The following is a 26,269-nucleotide window of genomic DNA, read 5'->3' on the forward strand; positions in this document are numbered from 1 at the left end:
GTTCTTGCCCGCTTAGGCGCGGCACGCGACCCTGTCCCAAATAACATATACCTGGAAAGGCTCTTTAAGTCATCCGTGGTGTGGTAGGACGAGTCAGGGAGCAGAACAACCGATAGTGTGGATCAAACCATCCCCCCACCATAGTCCAGCAAGACGATCAAGTCATGACAGGGCCTTCCATTGAGTAAACACCCTCAGCACATGAGGTCATGCCAGTAATCGCTGCATGGACTGAACCATTCCTTACCTATCTATTACGCAAGGAGCTCCCCGAGGACCAAACTGAGGCAGGGTGCATTATTCGTCGATCAAAAGCCTATAAGGTCCATGAGGGTGAGCTATATAAAAAGAGCACCACCTGAAGACTTCAACGTTGCATATCCAAAGACGAAGGGAAGCAATTGTTGGCTGAAATACACTCAGGCATGGGCGTACATCATGCAGCAGCCCGGGCCTTGGTCAGCAAGGCTTTCCGAGCTGGTTTCTTCTGGCCCACAGCTTGAGAAGACGCCCACACACTTGTTTAGCGCTGCACGGGATGCCGACTCTTCACAAATCAAAGTCATATGCCTCCCACAGCCCTTTAGACGATTCCGATCACTTGTCCCTTTGCGGTCTGGGGTCTGGACATGGTCGCCCCACTTAAAGGGGGGACCAATAAAAAGAAATATCTCCTGGTGATGGTCGACAAATTCACCAAGTGGATCGAGGCAAAGTCGGTCAGTTCCGCCAAGGCCAAACCGGTCATCAATTTTATATCTAGTGTCGTGCACTATTATGGTGTCCCGCACAACATAATAACCGATAATGGATCCAATTTCACCAACCAAGAGGTGAAGTATTGGTGTGCAAATCTAGGAATCAAGCTCGATTACGCCTCAGTTTACCATCCACAAATTAACGGATAGGTCGAGCGAGCCAATGGGCTCATCATGAGTGGTATTAAACCACGTCTGGTACGCTCTCTTACAGAGTCCGACTGTCATTGGGTGGAGGAACTCAATTCCGTACTATGGGTCTTGCGTACCACCAAGAACCATTCCACATGATACATGCCTTTTTTATGGTATACGGGGCCGAAGCGGTCCTTCCCTATGATATCATCCACGACGCACCCCATGTGCGTATGTATGAGGAAAAGGAAGCCGAGCTAGATCGGTAGGACTATTTGGATGCCTTGGAAGGAAAGCGTGACATAGCTCGGGTCCGGTTAGCATTTTACCAGCAGCAAGCTTGGCGCTATCAAAGCGGAGAAGTTCGGGCCAAGACATACAATGCAGGAGAACTAGTGCTTCGCCTCCCACAAAAACAGAAGCATAAACTTCACCCAAAATGGGAAGGCCCCTTCATAATCGACGCAGTTCTAACGAGAGGAGCTTATCTGTTGTGCAATCCAGGAGACAGTCGCTTAGAGCCAAACCCATGGAACGCGACTTGCCTTTGGTGTTTCTACGGCTAGACTAGCATCGTTGCCCCTGTATTTTTTCCTTTCCCTTTCTTTTTCGAACATTTCTATTTCTTCTTTCTTTGTAGGATCTTCCTAGACTACCGCCAGGTGAGTTCGGCTTAACCGAACTCTATGATTTTACCTAATACTCATCTAAAATCGACATATTCAGATATAACACCTGGGGGCTTCGTCACGAAGTAATCGGATATGCTTAAACATACCCGTCCTGTATAAACCTAGACTCAAAGCAAATCCGCGCCATGGTATGCATCAATTGGACTTAAGATCTTTGCAAAGTTGGGTTGCCTCGCTCTTGTGCTTACTCTCTACGTTCCCGATCTGTTCGCCTAGAGAGTAAACGGAGCACCTCTATGATTGATACGGCCAGTTCGCCTGGACTCTTACCTTAGACAGGTGAAGCCGAAAGCTAGCGTTCCTAATACACAACTTGGTCGGTAGCGAGTGAGGTCAATTTAATTGGCAGTCCTCGCCATCGCACATCCGCATTAGTCGGAAAAAACATTCTCAACAGCTAGATACTATGTAGCAACCTAGAAAAAGGAACCCATAAAGGAACTATTTTTTCCGGAAGATGTTTCTTACGCTTCATCGTAATATAACATAATCCCCTCATACCATCTTTGTGTGTTAGTACCACATGGCTGGATTTCCTTTTTCTCGTAAATTAATTCCCTCTATCATCGGGTATAAAGTACGAAACACTCCCTGGTTATTTCAACACGGGAGGTAGAAGTCGATGGCTGGTTTATGAAAAATGTTACAAATTTGAAGGGAAGTGTCTTGGTACACAAAATATAAACATGACACATGGTTACACCCTTGGTTGGTCGAGATCATCTATTATAGTATCCAGTGCACAGTCTTCCTATGATAGACGGGAAGGTGGCATCACTTGGTCGTACACCAGATACAGAGGTATCTCCGCGCCATCAGGGCCTACTGGACCAACTTGGGCCATGTGTTTGGGAAAAAGACGGGAGAAGAGGGTCTTCACCATGTCCCATGCTTACAGAGCTCCTTCTCGGTAGGCTGAAATGTTCCATAGCTCAAAACGGTTGTGGGCTCTTTTCAATAGTTCGGATAGTTCAGCCATCCCCTCTGACGGAGTTTGGTCTGGCCATAAAGCTCGGATCATATTCCGCATGCCATTTCGAGCCCGCTCATGAACAGCGGAAAGATCTTGTAGCATATTCTCCTGAAGGAATCGGCTTCTGTCATGGGAGGCCCGGTCAAGAGATCTTAAAAAAAACGACGGAAGTCTCTTAGTATACCATCATCACACAGTGATTTATCAAACAAACAGGTCAAAGATTTTTACTTACAATGTAAACCGCTCTTTAAATGTTGATTCTATTTGTTGCTATGTGCTAATTGAGCTTTTAACACTTCAATCTCCTCGGCTTGATTTTTCATCTCCTCCTTGAGCTAGTTCTTTTCTTCGTGGCATCTTGCTATATGCGATGACCGACTTCAAGCTGGGTTTCAACGTACCTTTGAGAATCACGAGTTCAGTCTAGATACCTCTGCATATGGTTTATGGATTCGCCTGCTATATCAAAAAATCTTCTGATAAGTAAGTGGCTCTATGCAATTTGCCACACCATCCACCAAATTACCCTTACCATGAGCTTCGCAGGTAAACTTCTTTACATCCTCGAGCTCTGCCCTACTGGCTTGAATTTCGGATTGCATTCATTGCATATCTTCGGACAATTTGTTATTATCCTACTTCAAAGCATGGAAAAGCAAAATCAACGGTCAGGTCGAGCCTTAACTTGGTCGTTCCGATCAAATTAAGGCTCGGGGGCTACTAGAACTGAACTTCGGTTCAAAGTACCAAAACACCGGTGAATACATATAGTTGGGCTGACGTGTGCAAGGCTACTTCTTTTAGACTGTTCCGTGCTGCGCCAAGATAGGCATCGGTCGAACTTAGAGCATTAAACTCTTGCTCGAAGAAGATATGGTGTCATAAGGACTCCTTACGATGCCGATGATTCATGGCGCTCTCAATTTCAGAGTTCGTCGCTGAAACGTCATCGGAAGGGCCGGGCACCGGACAAGTATTTGGAGCCTCCGCGTTGGCCGAATACCGTGCGTTGGGCTGGCTTTCCAATACCCCAACCATATTTTTGGACGAGGAGGGTCGCGCACGTGTTTTTATGATTGTCGGCAAAAGGATTGTAAGTACACCAGAGAAGTCGTTGTTATTGTAAAGGAAAATGGTGGGTATGAATACCTAGCTGAAGGAATGGTCGAGGTATTTCCTGCCACCTCCTGTTCGGGAACTTGTTCCTCACTCAACGTAACTCCGACTGGGAGGACACGGGACGCTGTTCGGCGCGTGTTTCGAAGACATTTTGGAACAGTCCCGCAAGGAGTGGCCACCTTCCGCTTGCTTGCCGAAGCTGGGAGGGGCGTGGGGTTATCGTCTAGAACGGCCACCACCTGTCCGTCAAGGCTCTCCTTGTAAAATACCCCATCCTTAAAGATAATGGAGATTTTTGGATCCTCGTGGAATCGAGGGTCATCGTCCCAAGCATAGTTCTCGGGCTGGGGAGCGGGGCATCTCACTCTTTCGATCCAACGCCTCCAATCCTACAAGCAAAGGATCAAGGGGTTTACGTCTATCGGTAACATGATTGAACAAGATAACTACAGATGTGTGTGTACTTACCCACGAGATGGGGTTGTACAACGGAAAACCTTCCCTGAAGGCGAGATGGGCGAAATATTCCTTTTCCCCCTTGAAAAATCAGCCGGAATTGCTGCTAAGTCTTCCTGGGTGTCCGGCCTTTGCCAATTGGAGCGTGTCATGTCATTTGTCCCGCAGTAATTCCACAAAGGGTGTATGGGCTGCTAAAGCAGTTGGACGCACCTCGTGATTACGATGGCGATCACTTGTACGATAGTCAGACCACCATGAGCAAGCATTTTTACCATGGCGGCTAGGCGCTTCACTTCTGAACTCTCTTCTTCGGACTTACTCTACGGACGCCAACATAATTGCTTCTTCAAAGGAGTCGCGGAGTACTCGGGAAGGCCTCGTCGAACTGGCTCAAATAAAGGGACATCATGGATGTAGAGCCATTCCGAAGACCATTTGTCGGTCTCCTCATTCAGTGTACCGACTAGGTATCCGGTGGCTGCTATACGCCATACCTTGGGCCCACCTACTTCTCGGATGGATGTTCCATCAGTTTGGGGACAATACAGAAGTATTTTCTCCACAAATCAAAGTGGGGTTCGCAGCCTAGAAACATCTCACATAGGGCTACGTAGCCTTAGATGTGGAGAATACAGCATGGGGTCTGCTATCCCACAGACAACAGCGCCAAAAATTGACACGTTGACAGAGGCTGGGCTTGCGTTGTTTTTTCCCTTGAAGAGGAAAGGGTGATGCAGCATAGGAGCAGTAAGTATTTCCCTCAGTTTGAGAACCAAGGTATCGATCCAGAAGGAGGGTCTCGTCAAGTCCAGAGTACCTGCGCAAACACAAACAAGCTTGCACCCAACGCTTCAAAGGGGTTGTCAATCCCTTCAAGATTGTTTGCAAAGTGAGAGCTAAAGGTGGAAAGTACAACGAAGTAAAAAGTGTAAGGCTGAAAATATGGTGTGGAGTAGACCCTGGGGGCCATAGTGTTCAGTATAGGCTTCTCTCAAAATAGCAAGTATTACGGTGGGTGAACAAATTACTGTCGAGCAATTGATAGAACCGCGCAAAGTCATGACGATATCTAAGGCAATGATCATACATATAGGCATCACGTTCGAGACAAGTAGACCGATACTTTCTGCATCTACTACTATTACTCCACACATCGACCGCTATCCAGCATGCATCTAGTGTATTGAGTTCATGACGAACAGAGTAACACTTTAAGCAAGACAACATGATGTAGAGGGATAATCTCAAACCAATGATGAAAACCCCATCTTTTTACCCTTGATGGAATCAACATGATGCAAGCCTCGCTACCCGTTCTGTCACTGGGTGAGGTCACCGCATGGTATGAACCCAAAACCAAGCACTTCTCCCATTGCAAGAATCATAGATCTAGTTGGCCAGACAAAACCCACAACTCGAAGAGAATTACAAGGATATGAAATCATGCATAAGAGAGATCAGAAGAAACTCAAATAAGATTCATAGATAATCTGATCATAAATCCACAATTCATCGGATCTCGACAAACACACCGCAAAAGAAGATTACATCGGATAGATCTCCATGAAGATCATCGATAACTTTGTATTGAAGATCCAAGAGAGAGAAGAAGCCATCTAGTTACTAGCTATGGACCCGTAGGTCTATGGTGAACTACTCACGCATCATCGGAGAGGTCATGGTGTTGATGGAGAAGCCCTCCGTGTACGAATCCCCCCTCCGGCAGGGAACCAGGACGTGCCCCAGATGGGATCTTGCGGAGACAGAAGCTTGCGGCGGCGGAAAAGTACTTTCGATGATCTCCTGATTTTTTCTGGAATTTATGGGAATATATAGGCGAAAGACGTAGGGAAAAGGGCGTCCAGGGGGCCCACAAGCCTGGATGGCGCGTCCTCCCCCCTGGTTGCGGGGTGGGGGCTTGTGGGGCGCCTGAGGCTCCCCTGCCTTGGCTCCCAAGCTTCCCGATCTTCTTTCGTTCGAGAAAAAATCTTTTCGGGGATTTTCTTCCGTTTGGACTCCGTTTCAAAATCTCCTCTGAAAGGGGTAAAAACATGGAAAAAACAGGAACTGGACTTGGCACTGAGTTAATAAGTTAGTCCCAAAAAATATATAAAAGGCATACAAAACATCCAAAGTTTGACAAGATAATAGCATGAAACCATAAAAAATTATAGATACGTTGGAGACGTATCAAGCATCCCCAAGCTTAACTCCTGCCTGTCCTCGAGTAGGGAAGTGATAAAGAATGAATTTTTGATGTGGAATGCTACCTAGCATAGTTGTCCTTTGCAACTTCTTTCACGTGACATGAATGTTCAGATCCGTAAGATTCAAAACAATAGTTTGCTATTGACATGAAAACAGTAATACTTCAAGCAAACTAGCAAAGTAATCATGAACTTTCAAAATAACAAGGCCAAAGAAAGTTATCCCTACAAAATCATATAGTCTGGCTATGCTCCATCATCCTCACACAACTAATGTAAATCATGCACAACCTCGGAATTGGCCAAGTAATTGTTTTCACACTCTTACTTTCTCAAACTTTTTATAACTATCACGCAATACATGAGCGCGAGCCATGGATATAACACTATAGGTGGAATAGAGTGTGGTGGTGGATATGAGACAAAAAGGAGGAGATGGTCATACTGACTCGGTGTATCAATAGGCTATGGAGATTCCCATTAATAGATATCAATGTGAATGAGTAGGTATTGCCATACAAAGGATGCACTAGAGCTATAAGTATGTGAAATCTCAAAAGGAAAACTACTGGGTGTGCATCCAACTTGCTTGCTCACGAAGACCTAGGGCAATTTTGAGGAAGCCCATCATTGGAAGATACAAGCCAAGTTATAAAATGAAGATTCCCACTAGCATATGGTAGTGACAAAGCAAGAAGCTCTCAATCATGAAGAACATGGTGCTAACATGAAGCACAAGTGTGGAAAAAGATAGTAGCATTATCCCTTCTCTCTTTTTCTCATTTGGGCTCTTAGGCCTCTTTTTTATCTTTTTTGTTTTTTGTTTTTGGGAGCTTTGGCCTTTTTTTTATTTCCTCACATAGGACAATGCTCTAACAATGATGATCATCACACTTTTATTTACTCACAGCTAAAAGATCACAATGATGATGACTCCATAGGAAATGCCTCCGGCAGTGTACCGGGATGTGCAACGATCTAGCATGGCGTATGACGTTGAAACATCTCGCTTGCTATCTTACGATCATGCAATGGCAATACGAGAGTGATGAGACAAGTCATGAGATGGAACGATGGGAGTTGCATGGCAATATATCTCGGAATGCCTATGAAAATGCCATAGTAGGTAGATATGGTGGCTGTTTTGAGGAAGGAATTTGGTGGGTTTTGTTGGAAATATGCCCTAGAGGCAATAATAAAATGGTTATTATCATATTTCCTTGTTCATGATAATCGTCTATTGTTCATGCTATAATTGTATTAACAGGAAACAGTAATACATGTGTGAATAAATAGATCACAATGTGTCCCTAGCAAGCCTCTAGTTGGCTAGCTCATTAGTCAATAGATGATCATGGTTTCCTGGTCATGGGCATTAGATGTCATTGATAACGGGATCACATCATTGGGAGAATGATGTGATGGACACGACCTAATCCTAAGCATAGCACTAGATCGTATTGTTCGTATGCTAAAGCTTTTCTAATGTCAAGAGTCTTTTCCTTCGACCATGAGATTGTGCAACTCCCGGATACCGTAGGAGTGCTTTGGGTGTATCAAACGTCACAACGTAACTGGGTGACTATAAAGGTGCACTACGGGTACTTCTGAAAGTGTCTATTGGGTTGGTACGAATCGAGATCGGGATTTGTCACTCCATGTGACGGGGAGGTATCTCTGGGCCCACTAGGTAGAACATCACCATGAGCTCAATGTGACTAAGGAGTTAGTCACATGATGATGTGCTACGAAACGAGTAAAGAGACTTACCGGTAACGAGATTGAACAAGGTATAGGTATACCGACGATCGAATCTCGGGCAAGTTCTATACCGTCAAACAAAGGGAATTGTATACGGGATTGATTGAATCCTTGACATCGTGGTTCATCCGATGAGATCATCGTGGATAAATTGGGAGCCACCATGGGTATCCAGACCCTGCTGATGGTTATTGGTCGGAGAGGTGTCTCGGTCATGTCTACCTGTCTCCCGAACCCGTAGGGTCTACACACATAAGGTTCGATGACGCTAGGGTTACATGGAATTGTTATACGAGGTTATCGAAAGTTGTTCGGAGTCCCAAATGAGATCCCGGACGTCACGAGGAGCTCCGGAATGGTCCGAAGGTAAAGATTGATATATAGGTCGGATGGTTTCGGACAACGGAAGTGTTTCGGGCGTCATCGGTAACGTACTAGGACCACCGGGACCACCGGAGGTGGCCCCCGGGGTCCACCGGAAGGGGGCAACGACCCCGGGAGGCTAGATGGGCCAAGTGCGGGAGGGAACCAGCCCCTAGGTGGGCTGGTGCGCCCCCACTCAACCCATGGTGCAAGAAGAAGGGAGAGGGGGGGAACCCTAGCGCAGGTGGGCCTAAGGCCCACCAGAAGGGTGTGCCACCCCTCCTCCCCCCTTGGCCGCCGCACCTCCCCCCATCTAGGGCTGTCGCCCCTCCCAGGAGAGGGAAACCCTCAAGGGGGCGAAGCCCCTCCCTCCCCCTATATATAGTGGGCACTTTTGGGCTTTTGGAGACACGGTTTTCCCTCTCCCTCGGTGCAGCCCTCCTCTTCTTTCTCCTCCTCTCTGCCGGTGCTTGGCGAAGCCCTGTCGGAAGACCTTGTCTCTCCATTGCCACCATGCCATCGTGCTGCTGGAGATCTTCCCCAATCTCTCCCTCCTCCTTGCTGGATCAAGGTGCGGGAGACGTCACCGGGTTGCACGTGTGTTGAAAGCGGAGGTGCCGTAGTTCGGCACTAGATCGGAATCACACCGCGATCTGAATCGCCGCGAGTACGACTCCATCAACCGCGTTCTAGCAACACTTCCGCTTAGCGATCTTCAAAGGTATGAAGATGCACTCACCCCTCTCTCATTGCTGGTCTCTCCATAGGAAGATCTGAATATGGCGTAGGAAAATTTTGAATTTATGTTACGTTACCCAATAGTGGTATCAGAGCCAGGTTTTCTATGCGTAGATTCTATGCACGAGTAGAACACAAAAGGTTGTGGGCGACGATTTGTCAATTGCTTGCCGCTACTAGTCTTATTCTTTTCCGGCGGTATTGTGGGATGAAGCGGCCCGGACCGACATTACACGTACGCTTACGTGAGACTGGTTCCACCGACAGACATGCACACCGTGGATAAAGGTGGCTAGCGGGTGTCTGTCTATCCTACTCTAGTCGGATTGGATTTGATGAAAAGGGTCCTTATGAAGGGTAAATAGTTTTGGCATATCATCGTTGTGGCTGTTACGTAGGTAAGAAAGCGTTCTTGCTAGAAACCCAAATCAGCCACGTAAAACTTGCAACAACAATTAGAGGACGTCTAACTTGTTTTTGCAGGGTTTGACATGTGATGTGATATGGCCAAAGTTGTGATGTTGCATGTATGATGTATGAGATGATCATGTTATTGTAATAGGTTTCATGACTTGCATGTCGATGAGTATGACAACCGGCAGGAGCCATAGGAGTTGTCTTAATTTATTGTATGATATGCAACGCCATGTGCTTACTACTTTTACTTCATTGCTAACGGTTAGCTATAGTAGTAGTGATAGTAGTAGTTGGCGTGATGACTTCACGGAGACACGATGATGGAGATCATGATGGTGGAGATCATGGTGTTACGCCGGTGACGATGATGATCATGCGATGGCTGAAGATGGAGATCGAAAGAGCAAAGATGATAATGGCCATATCATGTCACTATATGATTGCATTGTGATATTTATCATGTTTTTCATCTTATTGCTTAGAACGACGGTAGCATACTAAGATGATCCCTCTTAAAATTTTGAGAACGTATTCCCCTAAGTGTGCACCGTTGTGAAGGATCATTGTTTCGAAGCACCACGTGATGACCGGGTGTGATAGATTCTAACGTTCACATACAACGGGTGTAAGCCAGATTTACACACGCGAAACACCTAGGTTGACTCGACGAGCTTAGCATGTACAGACATGACCTCGAATACAAGAGACCGAAAGGTCGAACATGAGTCGTATGGTTGAATATGATCAGCATGAAGTTTCTCACCATGGTGACTAGTCCGTCTCACGTGATGATCGAACACGGGTTAGTCAACATGGATCATGTATCACTTAGATGACTAGAGGGATGTCGATTTAAGTGGGAGTTCATACTTAATTTCATTAAATGAACTTAATTGTCATGAACTTAGTCTAAAAGTTGTCTTTATAAATATTGTAGATGGCCAACGTCAACCTCAATTTCAACGCATTCCTAGAGAAAAACAAGCTGAAAGATGATGGTAGCAACTATGCGGACTGGGTTCCCAACTTGAAGCTCATCCTTGAAGCAGCTAAAAAGGCTTATGTCCTTGACGCGCCGCTAGGTGACCCTCCCGCTCCTGCAGCAGCCCAGGACATTCTGAACGTCTGGCAAACGCGGAGTGATGACTACTCTGTGGTTAGGTGTGGCACGTTATACAGTTTATAAACGGGGCTCCAAAGGCATTTTGAGCAACACGGTGCATATGAGATGTTCCAAGAGCTGAAGCTAGTTTTTCAAGCTCATGCCCGTGTCGAGAGATATGAAGTCTCCGACAAGTTCTTTAGCTGTAAGATGGAGGAGAACAGTTCTGTCAGGGAGCACATACTCAAAATGTCTGGGTTACACGGTCGTTTGACTTCACTTGGAGTCGAACTTCCGGATGATGCTATAATTGACAGAATCCTCCAGTCTCTCCCACCAAGCTACAAAGGTTTTGTGCTGAACTACAACAAGAAGACCATTGCCGAGTTGTACTCAATGCTCAAGTCTGCAGAAGTAGAAATCAAGAAAGAACATCAAGTGTTGATGGTCAACAAGACCACTAGTTTCAAGAAGGGCAAGGGTAAGAAGAACTTCAAGAAAGACGGCAAAGCCGTTGCCGCGCCCGGTAAGCCAGATGCCGGGAAGAAGAAAAAGAATGGACCCAAGCCTGAGACTGAGTGCTTCTATTGCAAGGGAAAGGGTCACTGGAAGCGAAACTGTCCCAAATACTTAGCGGACAAGAAGGCCGACAACGTTAAAGGTATATGTGATATACATGTTATTGATGGGTACCTTACCAGCGCTCGTAGTAGCTCCTGGGTATTTGATACCGGTGTTGTTGCTCACATTTGCAACTCAAAGCAGGAACTGCGGAATAAGCGGAGACTGGCCAAGGACGAGGTGACGATGTGCGTCGGGAATGGCTCCAAGGTCGATGTGATCGCCGTCGGCACGCTACCTCTACATCTACCGCCTGGATTAGTTTTAAACCTTAATAATTGTTATTTAGTACCAGCTTTAAGCATGAACATTGTATCAGGGTCTTGCTTAATGTGAGACGGCTACTCATTTAAGTCAGAGAATAATGATTGTTCTATTTATATGAGTGATATGTTTTATGGTCATGCTCCGCTGGTGAATGGTTTATTCTTGATGAATCTCGATCGTGATGTTAGGCATATTCATAGTGTGAGTACCAAAAGATGTAAGGTTGATAATGATAGTCCCACATACTTGTGGCACTGCCGCCTTGGTCATATCGGCGTTAAGCGCATGAAGAAGCTCCATACTGATGGACTATTAGAGTCTCTTGACTTTGAATCATTTGACACATGCGAACCGTGCCTCATGGGAAAGAAGACTAAGACTCCATTCTTAGGAATAATGGAGAGAGCAACCGACTTATTGGAAATAATACATACTGATGTGTGTGGTCCAATGAACGTTGAAGCTCGAGGTGGCTATCGTTATGTTCTCACTCTCACCGATGATTTGAGTAGGTATGGGTATATCTACTTGATGAAGCACAAATCTCAGACATTTGAAAAGTTCAAGGAATTTCAGAGTGAGGTCGAGAATCAACGTGACACAAAAATTAAGTGTCTACGATCTGATCGTGGAGGAGAATATTTGAGTCACGAGTTTGGCACACACCTAAGGAAGCGTGGAATCATTTCACAACTCACGCCGCCTGGCACACCGCAACGCAACGGAGTGTCTGATTGTCGTAATCACACTTTATTAGATATGGTACGATCTATGATGTCTCTTACCGACTTACCGCTATCATTTTGGGGATACACATTAGAAACCGCAGCATTCACTTTAAATAGGGCACCGTCTAAATCCGTTGAGACGACATCGTATGAACTATGGTTTGGCAAGAAATCTAAGTTGTTGTTTCTTAAAGTTTGGGGCTGCGATGCTTATGTGAAGAAACTTCAACCAGAAAAGCTAGAACCCAAAGCGGAGAAATGCGTATTCATAGGATACCCTAAGGAAACTATTGGGTATACCTTCTATCTTAGATCCGAAGGTAAAACCTTTGTTGCCAAGAACGGATCCTTTCTAGAGAAAGGGTTTCTCTCGAAAGAGTAAGTGGGAGGAAGGTAGAACTTGATGAGGTAATTACACCCCCTCTCGAACAGGATAGTAGCGCAGCGTGGGAAGTTGTTCCTGTGGCGCCTACACCAACTGAAGAGGAAGTTAATGATAATGATCATGAAGCTTCGGATCAAGTTACTACTGAACCGCGAAGGTCCACGAGGGCACGCTCCGCACCAGAGTGGTACGTCAACCCTGTGATGGAAATCATGTTGTTAGACAACGGTGAACCTTCGAACTATGAAGAAGCGATGGCGGGCCCGAATTCCAACAAATGGCTTGAAGCTATGAAATCCGAGATAGGATCCATGTATGAGAACAAAGTATGGAATTTGGTGGACTTGCCCGATGACCGGCGAGCCATAGAAAATAAATGGATCTTCAAGAAGAAGACTGATGCAAACGGTAATGTAACCGTTTATAAAGCTCGACTTGTCGCAAAGGGTTTTCGACAAATTCAAGGAATTGACTACGAAGAGACTTTCTCTCCCGTAGCGAAGCTGAAATCAGTCTGAATCATGTTAGCAATTGCCGCCTTTTATTATTATGAAATTTGGCAAATGAACGTCAAAACAAGGTTCCATAACGGGAACCTTAAGGAAGAGTTGTATATGATGCAACCAGAAGGTTTTGTCGACCCTAAGGGTGCTAACAAAGTGTGCAAGCTCTAGCGCTCCATCTATGGGCTGGTGCAAGCATCTCGGAGTTGGAACATTCGCTTTAATGAGGTGATTAAAGCGTTTGGGTTCATACAGGTTTACGGAGAAGCCTGTCTGTACAAGAAAGTAAGTGGGAGCTGTGTAGCTTTCCTCATACTGTATGTGGATGACATATTATTGATGGGGAATGACATAGAGATGTTGGAGAGCATAAAGGCCTATTTGAACAAGAGTTTTTCAATGAAGGACCTTGGAGAAGCTGCATACATATTAGGCATCAAAATCTATAGAGATAGATCGAGACGCCTCATAGGTCTTTCCCAAAGTACATACCTTGACAAGATATTGAAGAAGTTCAATATGGAAAACTTAAAGAAAGGGTTCTTGCCAGTTTTGCAAGGTATGAGATTGAGTAAGACTGAGTTGCCGAACAAGGCAGCAGATAGAGAGAAGATGAGTTCTGTCCCCTACGCTTCAGCCGTAGGCTCTCTTATGTATGCCATGCTGTGTACCAGACCTGATATAAACCTTGCCATAAGTTTGGTAGGGAGGTACCAAAGTGATCCCGGTATGGAACACTAGACAGCGGTCAAGAATATCCTTAAGTACCTGAAAAGGACTACGGAAATGTTTCTCGTTTATGGAGGTGACGAAGAGCTCGTCGTAAAGGGTTACGTCGACGCTAGCTTCGACACAGATTCGCATGACTCTAAGTCACAGACCGGATACGTATATGTTTTGAATGGTGGGGCAGTGAGCTGGTGTAGCAGCAAGCAAGAAGTCGTGGCAGCATCTACATGTGAAGCGGGGTACATAGCTACTTCAGAATCAGCTCATGAAGGAATTTGGATGAAGGAGCTCATCACCGACCTTGGAGTGGTTCCAAGCGCGTCGGGTCCGATGACACTCTTCTGTGATAACACTGGGGCCATTGCCATTGCCAAGTAGCCCAGGTTTCACTGGAAGATGAAGCACATCAAACGCCGCTACAACTCCATCCAGGACCATGTCCAGAGTGGAGTAATAGAGATTTGTAAAGTACACACGGATCTAAATGTTGCAGACCCGTTGACTAAACCTCTTCCATGAGCAAAACATGATCAACACCATAATGCTATGGGTGTTCGATACATCACAATGTAACTAGATTATTGACTCTAGTGCAAGTGGGAGACTGTTGGAAATATGCCCTAGAGGCAATAATAAAATGGTTATTATCATATTTCCTTGTTCATGATAATCGTCTATTGTTCATGCTATAATTGTATTAACAAGAAACAATAATACATGTGTGAATAAATAGATCACAATGTGTCCCTACCAAGCATCTAGTTGGCTAGCTCATTAGTCAATCGATGATCATGGTTTCCTGGTCATGGGCATTAGATGTCATTGATAACGGCATCACATCATTGGGAGAATGATGTGATGGACAAGAGCCAATCCTAAGCATAGCACTAGATCGTATTGTTCGTATGCTAAAGCTTTTCTAATGTCAAGTGTCTTTTCCTTCGACCGTGAGATTGTGCAACTCCCGGATACCGTAGGAGTGCTTTGGGTATATCAAACGTCACAACGTAACTGGGTGACTATAAAGGTGCATTGCGGGTACTTGTGAAAGTGTCTGTTGGGTTGGTACAAATCGAGATCGGGATTTGTCACTCCACGTGACACAGAGGTATCTCTGGGCCCACTCGGTACAACATCATCATGAGCTCAATGTGACTAAGGAGTTAGTCACATGATGACGTGCTACAGAACAAGTAAAGAGACTTACCGGTAACGAGATTGAACAAGGAATAGGTATACCGACGATCGAATCTCGGGCAAGTTCTATACCGACAGACAAAGGGAATTTTATACGGGATTGATTGAATCCTTGACATCGTGGTTCATCCGATGAGATCATCGTGGAGCAAGTGGGAGCCACCGTGGGTATCCAGACCCCGCTGATGGTTATTGGCCGGAGAGGTGTCTCGGTCATGTCTACCTATCTCTCGAACCCGTAGGGTCTACACACTTAAGGTTCGATGATGCTAGGGTTATAGGGAATTGTTATACGAGGTTATCGAAAGTTGTTCGGAGTCCCGTATGAGATCCCGGACATCACGAGGAGCTCCGAAATGGTCCGGAGGTAAAGATTGATATATAGGACGGATGGTTTCGGACACCGGAAGTGTTTCGGGCGTCAGCGGTAACGTACCGAGACCACCGGAGCTGACCCCGGGGGTCCACCGGATGGGGGCAACGACCCCGGGAGGATAGATGGGCCAAGTGCGGGAGGGAACCAGCCCCTAGGTGGGCTGGTGCGCCCCCACTCAGCCCATGGCGCAAGAAGAAGGGAGAGGGGGGAACCCTAGCGCACGTGGGCCTAAGGCCCACCAGAAGGGTGCGCCACCCCTCCTCCCCCCTTGGCCACCGCACCTCCCCCCATCTAGGGCTGCCGCCCCTCCCAGGAGAGGGAAACCCTCAAGGGGGCGCAGCCCCTCCCTCCCCCTATATATAGTGGGCACTTTTGGGCTTTTGGAGACACGGTTTTCTCTCTCCCTCGGCGCAGCCCTGCTCTTCTTTCTCCTCCTCTATGTCGGTGCTTGGCGAAGCCCTGCCGGGAGACCTCGTCTCTCCATCGACACCACGCCGTCATGCTGCTGGAGATCTTCCCCAATCTCTCCCTCCTCCTTGTTGGATCAAGGTGCGGGAGACGTCACCGGGCTGCACGTGTGTTGAACGCGGAGGTGCCGTAGTTCGGCACTAGATCGGAATCACACCACGATCTGAATCGCCGCGAGTACGACTCCATCAACCGCGTTCTAGCAACGCTTCTGCTTAGCGATCTTCAAAGGTATGAAGATGCACTCACCCCTCTCTCATTGCTGGTCTCTCCATAGGAAGATCTGAATATGGCGTAGGAAAATTTTGAATTTATGCTACGTTACCAAACAGGTTTGTGCACCGGCGAGAATTGCGCGGCACTAGAGAGGCTAGCAATGGTGGAAGGTGAAAGTGCATCTATACCATGGGCTCAGATTAGTCATGAAGAACTCACATACTTATTGTGAAAGTTTTTATTAGTAATTGAAACAAAGTGCTAAACGCATACTCCGAGGGGAAGGGTTGGTAGGTGTAAACCATCGCGTGATCCCGACCTCAACACAAATGGTGACAATCAATAGATCAATTATGCTCCGACTTCCTAACATAGCGGTTCACCATACGTGCATGCTACGAGAATCAGTAACTTCAACACAAGTATTTCTAGATTCACAACACCCTACTAACATAACTTTTAATATTACCAAATCCACGTCTCAAAACTAATTGAGAGGAATCAAAACTTCTCTTTCTACTCAATGCACATGAAGATGGAGGTTTTTGCATCCTCTTTGGGTACCTAGCACATTTGGGACTACTTTCATAGCATAAGCCAACTACCAAATCACGCGATATAAGGGAAGCACAAGAGCAAAAGTATAAGGGAAGCACAAGAGCAAAAGTATCTAGCTCAAAAGATATAAGGGAAGCACTATGAGCATTCTAGCAAAATCACGATGAGTCCATGTCTCTCTCTCTCAAAAAGGTGTGAAGCAAGGATGATTGTGACACAACAAAAAGAAAAGACTCCTAAGATACAATACGCTCCAAGCAAAACACATATCATGTGGTGAATAAAAATATAGCTCAAAGTAATGTTACCGATGGATTGAAGACGAAAGAGGGGATGCCTTCCCGGGGCATCCGAAAGCTTAGGCTTTTAGGTGTCCTTGAATTTGGCTTGGGATGCCTTGGGCATCCCCAAGCTTGAGCTCTTTCCACTCCTTATCTCTTTGTCCATGAGAACATCACCCAAAACTTGAAAACTTCACAACACAAAACTTAAACAGAAACTTGTGATAACATTAGTACAAGAAAACAAACTACCACTTCTTTTGGTACTGTAGAAAACTTGAATTCCATCTATATTGATGATGGGCTAATGTATTCTCACTTTTCCATGGCTAGTACCCCCCGATACTAACCATAGTTTCATCAAAACAAGCAACCAACTCAACAAAAACAGAATCTGTCAAAAACAGACTAGTCTGTAGGAATCTGTATACTTCGTATACTTCTGGTACCTCAAAAACTCTGAAACATTACGCCGGCCTGGGAAAAAAGCATATCAATAAGCAGGAAAAAGAATCAACTCAAAATCTCTTTCTGAATAAAAATGAAAAATCATCTCGTGAGCGAAAAGTTTCTGTCTTTTTCCAGCAAGATCAAACAACCATTACCAAGACTAGTCATAAAGGCTTTGCTTGGCTCAAACAAAAAAGAAACACAAAAAACACAATCACAACAGAATTATGAAAGTGTGGACGCAACAAAACATAAATAAAAAGATAAATTCATTGGGTTGCCTCCCAAAAAGCGTTATTGTTTAACGCCCTTAGCTAGGCATAGAAGCGATAGAATCACGTATCGTCGTCTTTGGTGCTCAAACCATAAGTGGCCCTCATCATGTATTCATAAGGCAATCTTATTTTCTTTCTAGGAAAGTGTTCCATGCCCTTTCTTAAAGGAAATTGGAATCTAATATTCCCTTCCTTCGTATCGATGATAGCACCGATAGTCCTTAGGAAAGGTCTACCAAGAATAATGGGGCATGTAGGATTGCAATCAATGTCAAGCACAATGAAATCCACGGGTACATAGTTCCTATTTGCAATAACAAGAACATCATTGATCGTTCCCATGAGTTTCTTGACCGTAGAATCAATAAGATGCAAATTAAGAGAACACTCTTCAATCTCATTAAAACCCAGAACATCACATAAAGACTTTGGAATCGCAGAAACACTAGCACCCAAATCACACAAAGCATTGCACTCATAGTTTTTTATTTTGATTTTGATGGTAGGTTCCCACTCATCATGAAGCTTTCTAGGGATAGAGACTTCCAATTCAAGTTTCTCTTCAAGAGATTTTATCATAGCTTCGACGATATGATCGGTAAAGGCTTTGTTTTGGCTATAAGCGTGTGGAGAGTTCAACATGGATTGCATCAAAGAAATGCATTCAATCACGGAGCAACTATCATAATTGAATTCCTTGAAATCCACAGTAGTAATTTCATTACTACTCAAAGTTTTAACGTCTTCTACTCCACTTTTAATGCTTTTAGCATCAAGATAGATGGACTCCGAATCATTGGGGAACTTTTCAACCAAAGTGGATTCATATCCAGCCCCATAATCATTAGGTTTGACACAAGAAAACAAAGATTCAATGGGAGTCACACCAAGCACTTTAAGATCTTCGTGATTCTTATCACGAGAACACACCTTTTTAAGCCATTCATGTATAACACGAATTTGGGCGGTTCTTTCTTGGCTCTCAATCATGGAAACATGCATAGCTTTCAAAGTTTCATCCATGTTGATTTTGGGAGGATCACATCTAACTTTCAAAGCATCAACATCACAAGAAATTCTATCCACGCTCTTAGCCAAATCGTCAATTTTGAGTAGTTTTTCCTCTATGGACGCATTGAAAATCTTTTGAGAGATAATGAACTCTTCGATATTACTCTGTAGATTAGAGGGTAATCTATTGTAATTTCCATGAGTATTGTTGTAGGAGTTGCCAAAGTTATTAGAGGAGTTACTAGGAAAAGGCCTAGGAACATAGTTTCCTCTAAAGGCATTGTTGTTGCCAAAGTTATTCCTACCAACAAAATTAACGTCCAAGCTAGCGTTGCTACTCTCAATCAAAGAAGACAAAGGCATATCATTAGGATCCAAAGGAGCACTTCTACTAGCAACCAAATTCATTAACTCATCCATCTTAGCACTCAACAAGTTAATTTCTTCTATAGCGTGTACCTTCTTACTAGTAGGTGACCTTTCAGTGTGCCATTGAGAGTAGTTTGTTATGATGTTGTCTAAGAGCTTTGTGGTTTCCCCTAACGTGATTTCCGTGAACGTTCAACCTGAGGTGGAGTCCAAGATATTTCTAGAAGCGAAATTCAAGCCAACGTAAAATATTTGAATAATCATCCAAAGACTCAAGCCATGAGCGGGACAATTTCTAATCATTAATTTCATTCTCTCCCAAGCTTGTGCAACATGTTCATGATCAAGTTGCTTGAAATTCATGATATTATTACGAAGATAGATGATCCTAGTCGCCGGAAAATACTTCGATATATAAGCATCTTTGCACTTATCCCAAGAATCGATACTATTTTTGGGCAAAGAAGAAAACCAAGTTTTTGCGCAATCTCACAACGAGAAAGGAAAAAAGCTTCAATTTAATCACGTCATTATCCACATCTTTTTTCTTTTGCATATTGCAAAGCTCAATGAAGGTATTGAGATGGGATGCAACATCTTCACTAGGAAGGCCAGAGAATTGCTCTTTCATAACAAGATTCAGCAAAGCGACATTGATTTCGTATGACTCCGCACTAGTGGCAGGAGCAATCGGAGTACTAATAAAATCATTATTATTAGTATTCGAGAAGTCACAAAGTTTGGTGTTTTCGTTCATGGTGACTTCAGCAAGCAAGCAGGCACACAAGCAAACAAAGAGCAGGCGAGAAAAAGGGCGAACGAAAAGGCGAACAAAAATGGCAAATTGGTGAAGTGGGGGAGAGGGAAACGAGAGGCAACTGGCAAACAAATTAAATGCAAGAGATGAGTTTGCGACACCTACTTGGATGAGTTCTTGACTTGATCTTCCTCCCCGGCAACGGCGCCAAAAATTCTTCGGCTATCCCACAGACAACAACGCCAGAAATTGACACGTTGACAGAGGCTGGGCTTGCGTTGGTTTTTCCCTTGAAGAGGAAAGGGTGATGCAACACAGGAGCAGTAAGTATTTCCCTCAGTTTGAGAACCAAGGTATCGATCCAGAAGGAGGGTCCCGTCAAGTCCAGAGTACCTGCGCAAACACAAACAAGCTTGCACCCAACGCTTCAAAGGGGTTGTCAATCCCTTCAAGATTGTTTGCAAAGTGAGATCTGAAGGCGGAAAGTGCAACAAAGTAAAAAGTGTAAGGTTGAAAATATGGTGTGGAGTAGACCCTGGGGGCCATAGTGTTCACTAGAGGCTTCTCTCAAAATAGCAAGTATTACGGTGGGTGAACAAATTACTGCCGAGCAATTGATAGAACCGCGCAAAGTCATGACGATATCTAAGGCAATGATCATACATATAGGCATCACGTCCGAGACAAGTAGACCGATACTTTTTGCATCTACTACTATTACTCCACACATCGACCGCTATCCAGCATGCATCTAGTGTATTGAGTTCATGACGAACAGAGTAACGCTTTAAGCAAGATGACATGATGTAGAGCGATAATCTCAAACCAATGATGAAAACCCCATCTTTTTACCCTTGATGGCAACAACACGATGCATGCCTCGCTACCCCTTCTATCGCTGGGTGAGGTCACCGCACGGTATGAAACCAAAATCAAGCACTTCTCCCATTGCAAGAATCATAGATCTAGTTGGCCAGACAAAACACACAACTCAAAGAGAATTACAAGGATATGAAATCATGCATAAGAGAGATCAGAAGAAACTCAAATAAGATTCATAGATAATCTGATCATAAATCCACAATTCATCGGATCTCGACAAACACACCGCAAAAGAAGATTACATCGGATAGATCTCCATGAAGATCATGGAGAACTTTGTATTGAAGATCCAAGAGAGAGAAGAAGCCATCTAGTTACTAGCTATGGACCCGTAAGTCTATGGTGAACTACTCACACATCATCGGAGAGGTCATGGTGTTGATGGAGAAGCCCTCCATGTCCGAATCCCCCTCCTGCAGGGCACCAGGACGTGCCCCAGATGGGATCTTGCGGAGACAGAAGCTTGCGGCGGCGGAAAAGTACTTTCGATGATCTCCTGATATTTTCTGGAATTTATGGGAATATATAGGTGAAAGACCTAGGGCAAAGGGCGCCCAGGGGGACCACTAGCCTGGATGGCGCGGCCTCCCCCCTGGCCGCGGGGTGGGGGCTTGTGGGGCCCCTGAGGCTCCCCTGCCTTGGCTCCCAAGCTTCTCGATCATCTTCCGTTCCGGAAAATATCTTTTCAGGGATTTTCTTCCATTTGGACTCCGTTTCAAAATCTCCTCTGAAAGGGGTCAAAAACATGGAAAAAACAGGAACTGGCACTTGGCACTGAGTTAATAAGTTAGTCCCAAAAAATATATAAAAGGCATACAAAACATCCAAAGTTTGACAAGATAATAGCATGAAACCATCAAAAATTATAGATACATTGGAGACGTATCACGGTCAGATTATTGAGCTTCAATCCGTAAAACTCTAATAGACCCCTCAGGAACGGGTGAATGGGAAATCCCAACCCGTGTAGCAGGAAAGAACTAAACCAGATCCTTTCGCCTCTTTGCGGGGTGGGGGTTTTTTCTGCGAGGGCCTCGCCGTTGTAGGCGGTTAGGCCGGCATGCGCGTGCGCGAGATCAGATGAGGGAAGGTACCTTTGGACTTCAAGGCCCCGCAACCGAAACTGGGAGACGGAGCAACTGTCCCAATCGCGTGGTTGAGAGCCAAAGGGACGAGAGAAGGAGCCACCCATGGAGCTAAATGCTAGGATTCTAGAGTTCCTTGGTGGCACTTGTGGAGGAGGGAATGGCGAGAAGGCCTTAGACCTGGGTCCACCATTTCTTTATAAGAAAGGTCACCTTCCCCCACGTCTGTAAGAGACGGTTCCGTTGAATTGTTGGGACGTGTGCTTAGTTTAAGATGCACGGTGTTCGATGATTATTATTAGAATTTGGGACAGGATTGAAAGTTATGGGTCCCGCGATGCTTCGATATTCGTGGATTCGTCGAAGAGAAGTTTGTCATGTTACAAATCGGAGGAGGAACTCGCCTTTCAAGCCGACTACCAAAGAAGTGTGGGAGCTGCCGAACACTATACACAATGGCGTGGAAAGGCTAGTTCGGGACTACTGAGGGAGTCTTGCATTAAGGGGTCCTCGAGGCGCCGGCCCATGGTCCGAATCATTAGAGTCCGGATTGTTGACAACTTCGTACGTTGGAAGGAAGGCTCTGAGGACTGGCGTGTACTCCAAGCTTAGAAGGACTAGGTTGGCTCATCTATCCCCGACTAATAGTCAGAAACTTGTAAACCCTAGGGTCCCTGGTGTCTATATAAACCAGGGACCCCTATCCGTGTAGAGGAGGCTGAATCATCTAGGGTTTAGCATATACGATCTCAAGGTAGGTCTACTCTGTAATCATCTTCATCAATACAATCAAGAAGGAAGTAGCATATTACCTCCATAGGAGGGCCCGAACTTGGGTAAACCATTGTCCCCCCTTTCTTCCTGCAACCCATCAATCTAAGGTCCACAGTTTGTGAGCCCCTACCCGAGATCTGCCAGTTTTGACACCGACAAATGGCATCCCCTCTTTTGTCCACAATTCATTTGTATGTTATTTGGAGCTAAATGTTTATTCATCACATCATATCAGTTTTGCTTGGAGGGTCGTGTATTATATTTTACTTGATTTTTAGTTTGCTACAATCATTTTTTGCTCGACACACCTTTTGTGAGATACACACATTCTTCATTATTTGTTAGAATATACTTTATGTACTCCACTTATATCATTTGAGCTATGAAGTTCCTCGTGTGCTTCACTTATATCTTTAGAACACGGTGGTGGTTATATATTTTATAGAAATGATTGCACTCCCATACTTCACTTAAATATTTTTGAGAGTCTTGAATAAGAAGTGGTAATGTGCACACGTTATAATGACTAGTCAAAAAATGATAGGTATAGACGATGATAAAATAAAAACTTTCACGTAGATCACTAAATATGTTTTGTATGACTTGATTATATTGATGTAATAATACGAAAGGGTATGGATTCATGATCACTAGTTAGTATGTATATCGATATTAAAGCTTGTTATTAATTACTCATTTAAGTGTTGGTTATGGCATGACCGTGACGTTGGAGCATTTTTATTCCTTGTTGAAATCCATGGGTTGTTTGAGTCAGGGGTGCGCGATGATTAAGTCCTCCCAACCTCCTCCCTACTAACATGCGAGTAGTACTTTGCTTTGATGGCTAATAAAACTTTTGCAATAAGTATATGAGTTCCTTATGACTACTGTGAGTTCATGGACTATACGCACTCTCACATTTCCGCCTTTGCCAGCCTCTTTGGTACCGTGCATTGCCCTATCTCACCTCGAGAGGCGGTGCAAACTTCACCGGTGCATCCAAACCCCGTGATATGATATGCTCTATCACACATAACCTCCTTATATCTTCCTCAAAACAGCCACCATACCTACTGTCACACCCTATGTTTGTACCACTTTTGCCACATATTGCTTTATGGAAATTTGGAACCAAATTAAACTTTTCGTGTGCATGTGATGATTGATTTGGTTGCTACTTGCTTGTGTGATTGGTTTTGTATTTAATCCCCAAACTTATTCTTGTGTCTCAAACTCCTTTCCTTGACCCCAAAGTCTTGTCGAGTGATCATGCCATGTTTATAGGACCAGAAGCTATTTTTAGAAATATTGTTTCAACCAAAAGGCATTTATTTATTTTAACATTTCAAAAAACCCTGAGTTAGGATTTGTACTACAAGTCCCTAATTTAGGAGGCACAATTGACCCTAAGGATTTTATTTGGATCCTATTATTCAAGGAATTCCCAAAACCACAGAATGATTATTTTTAAAGTTATTTTCCTATTTTATTTAAATACATTTTCTGAGGCCAGAAATGGTATTTCATAGGGAAAAATTATTATTTTTGCTTCATAAATATTTGAGAAAATTTAGTGAAACTCAGTGGACATATATTTTCCATACATAATAGTATCAACACATGGTCATGTTCAAAATATTGGACAAAACCCCTCAAAACGCTATTTGCCTATTTAAAGCTTTTGAAATATTTCCTAAGGAAATATTCTCAATTAATCCAAGGAAAATTCTAGCAAGTCACACATGGTAAGTGTGGTGATCCTGCAAATTTCATCTCAATCCAAGTTGATTTGGTCCATCTATTAACCCGAGAACCCTTCCTGTGCAGAACCAAATTCGAGCAACTCTACATTGCCAAGTTTACCAAAGTGCTCTCGAACTTTAAATGAGTGGTACAGCCCCCAAATAAGGATGCCACCCCAAGTTGTGCATTTGTGGGAGTTGATTTGACCACCTTGGTCCACAGAAATCCGATTCTATCCATTTCTAGGGTTTTTCATGTCTACATTGTCAACTTTTCCCAAATGACCTAAAACTTGGTGAATCGTGTTGGTTTTGCTCATAATCCAATCGCGTTAAATATTACTGCAGCTCGTGAGGTTTATCTTCCTCAAACCAGCATCAAACACCTTCTCATGAATTGGTAAAACTGCCACTTTCACCCTCTACACTGTTCTCTTTCACTCCAAATTTTTACCACAAGCCCACAGAGTCACTCCTCACATGCAGTAGCAAGATCTAGCTATAGTTCCACCGTGGAGTTTGACAAAAACCTCAATTACTCCTCTGGCCCATCCTGGCAGAAGCTTTTCACCCCTCTCCCTTTGACCATAGTCCACCCCCTTGGCTCTAGGGCATCCCATGCACATCCCCACATACCCCAGACACTAGAGGACAAGATGGGGTGCGCTAGAGCACGCCAGTATGCCATGGCATGCCAAAACTGCACTCTAGCCACGCTAGAGTGTGCACCGACACGTTAGGAAGCCAGCCCCGGCCAGCTTTGGACCCCTCCGGTTGTCCCCCGTGGCCCCCTCGATGGAACGAAGCATGTGACACATCGTGCACCTCCTCTCTCCCCTTCTACTCCTCCCTCCGACGCGTGCCCCCGGCGGCCAATTCGGTCAGATGGTTCCTGCCACCGTGGCATGCGAGGAGCGAGCTCCCCGCTCCCACTCGTTCCTTTTTCCAGTCCCAAACCGCGTCCATGAAGGCCATAGACGCATTCCTGAGCCCTCTCTCCTCTTCTGGCCGTCGCCATGGCGTCACCGGCACACCATCTTTCGATGGACCGTGCCCCGCCTATGAAAGGCCACCCCGGGACTCTCTCTTCCCCTCTTCGACCTGTTGTCCCCAATCGAATTTATAGCTCACTCCCCCCTCTTGAGGAGCACCCGAGCTCGATATCAAACTCCGGATCCGCCGCATCAGGATTTTGGGGATCCTCGAGTATGGTGCCGCTTCGGCCCTCTTTTCCTCTCCATGGTGTCCACAACTCCCTGCATCCCAGCTCCTCCCTCCACCACCCATTGAACGACGGGTCGACGGTGGTTCCTTTCCCACCTTCATCTCGCCTCACCGTGGACCCTAGCACTTCAGGTGAGCCTCACCCCCTATGTGGCGAGAGATTGATGATAAACCCGATAGGTGGGGCCCGGCCGTCGGCCTCCCGTGCCTCCCCTCACTTTTCTCTCTCCCTATGGCCCTTGGGCCTCGCCCGTCATGTTTGAACCTGGCGCAGTGCGGTTGCCTGGCATGCCTGGGCTCGTTGGCCTTTGATCGGCCCAGTTGTTGGCTGCCTCTGGCCTAGGAGTTGCAACTCCTTTTTATTTTTCTTTTAAAATCTTTTTTTGCAAAAATCACACAGACTAAAATACTTGTCAAAATCCAAATATTTCCCCACCTACAATCTTGTTTTATTGTGAAGTATTTTAGGGTGCCTCTTGTGAAATTTTGACAGTAGGTTAAATGCACAGATTTATTTTAAAACCATATTTAGGGTATTTTAGCACTCTGTTAAATTAGCTTCTACAATTTTTACAGCCTAAAATTAAAACCCAATAATTTTTACAGAACCTATACTCACCCTAGTATTTTACAAAAATGATGTG

The sequence above is a fragment of the Hordeum vulgare genome, chromosome 7H (assembly GCF_904849725.1).
Source record: "Hordeum vulgare subsp. vulgare chromosome 7H, MorexV3_pseudomolecules_assembly, whole genome shotgun sequence".
In the NCBI taxonomy this organism is placed as follows: domain Eukaryota; kingdom Viridiplantae; phylum Streptophyta; class Magnoliopsida; order Poales; family Poaceae; genus Hordeum; species Hordeum vulgare.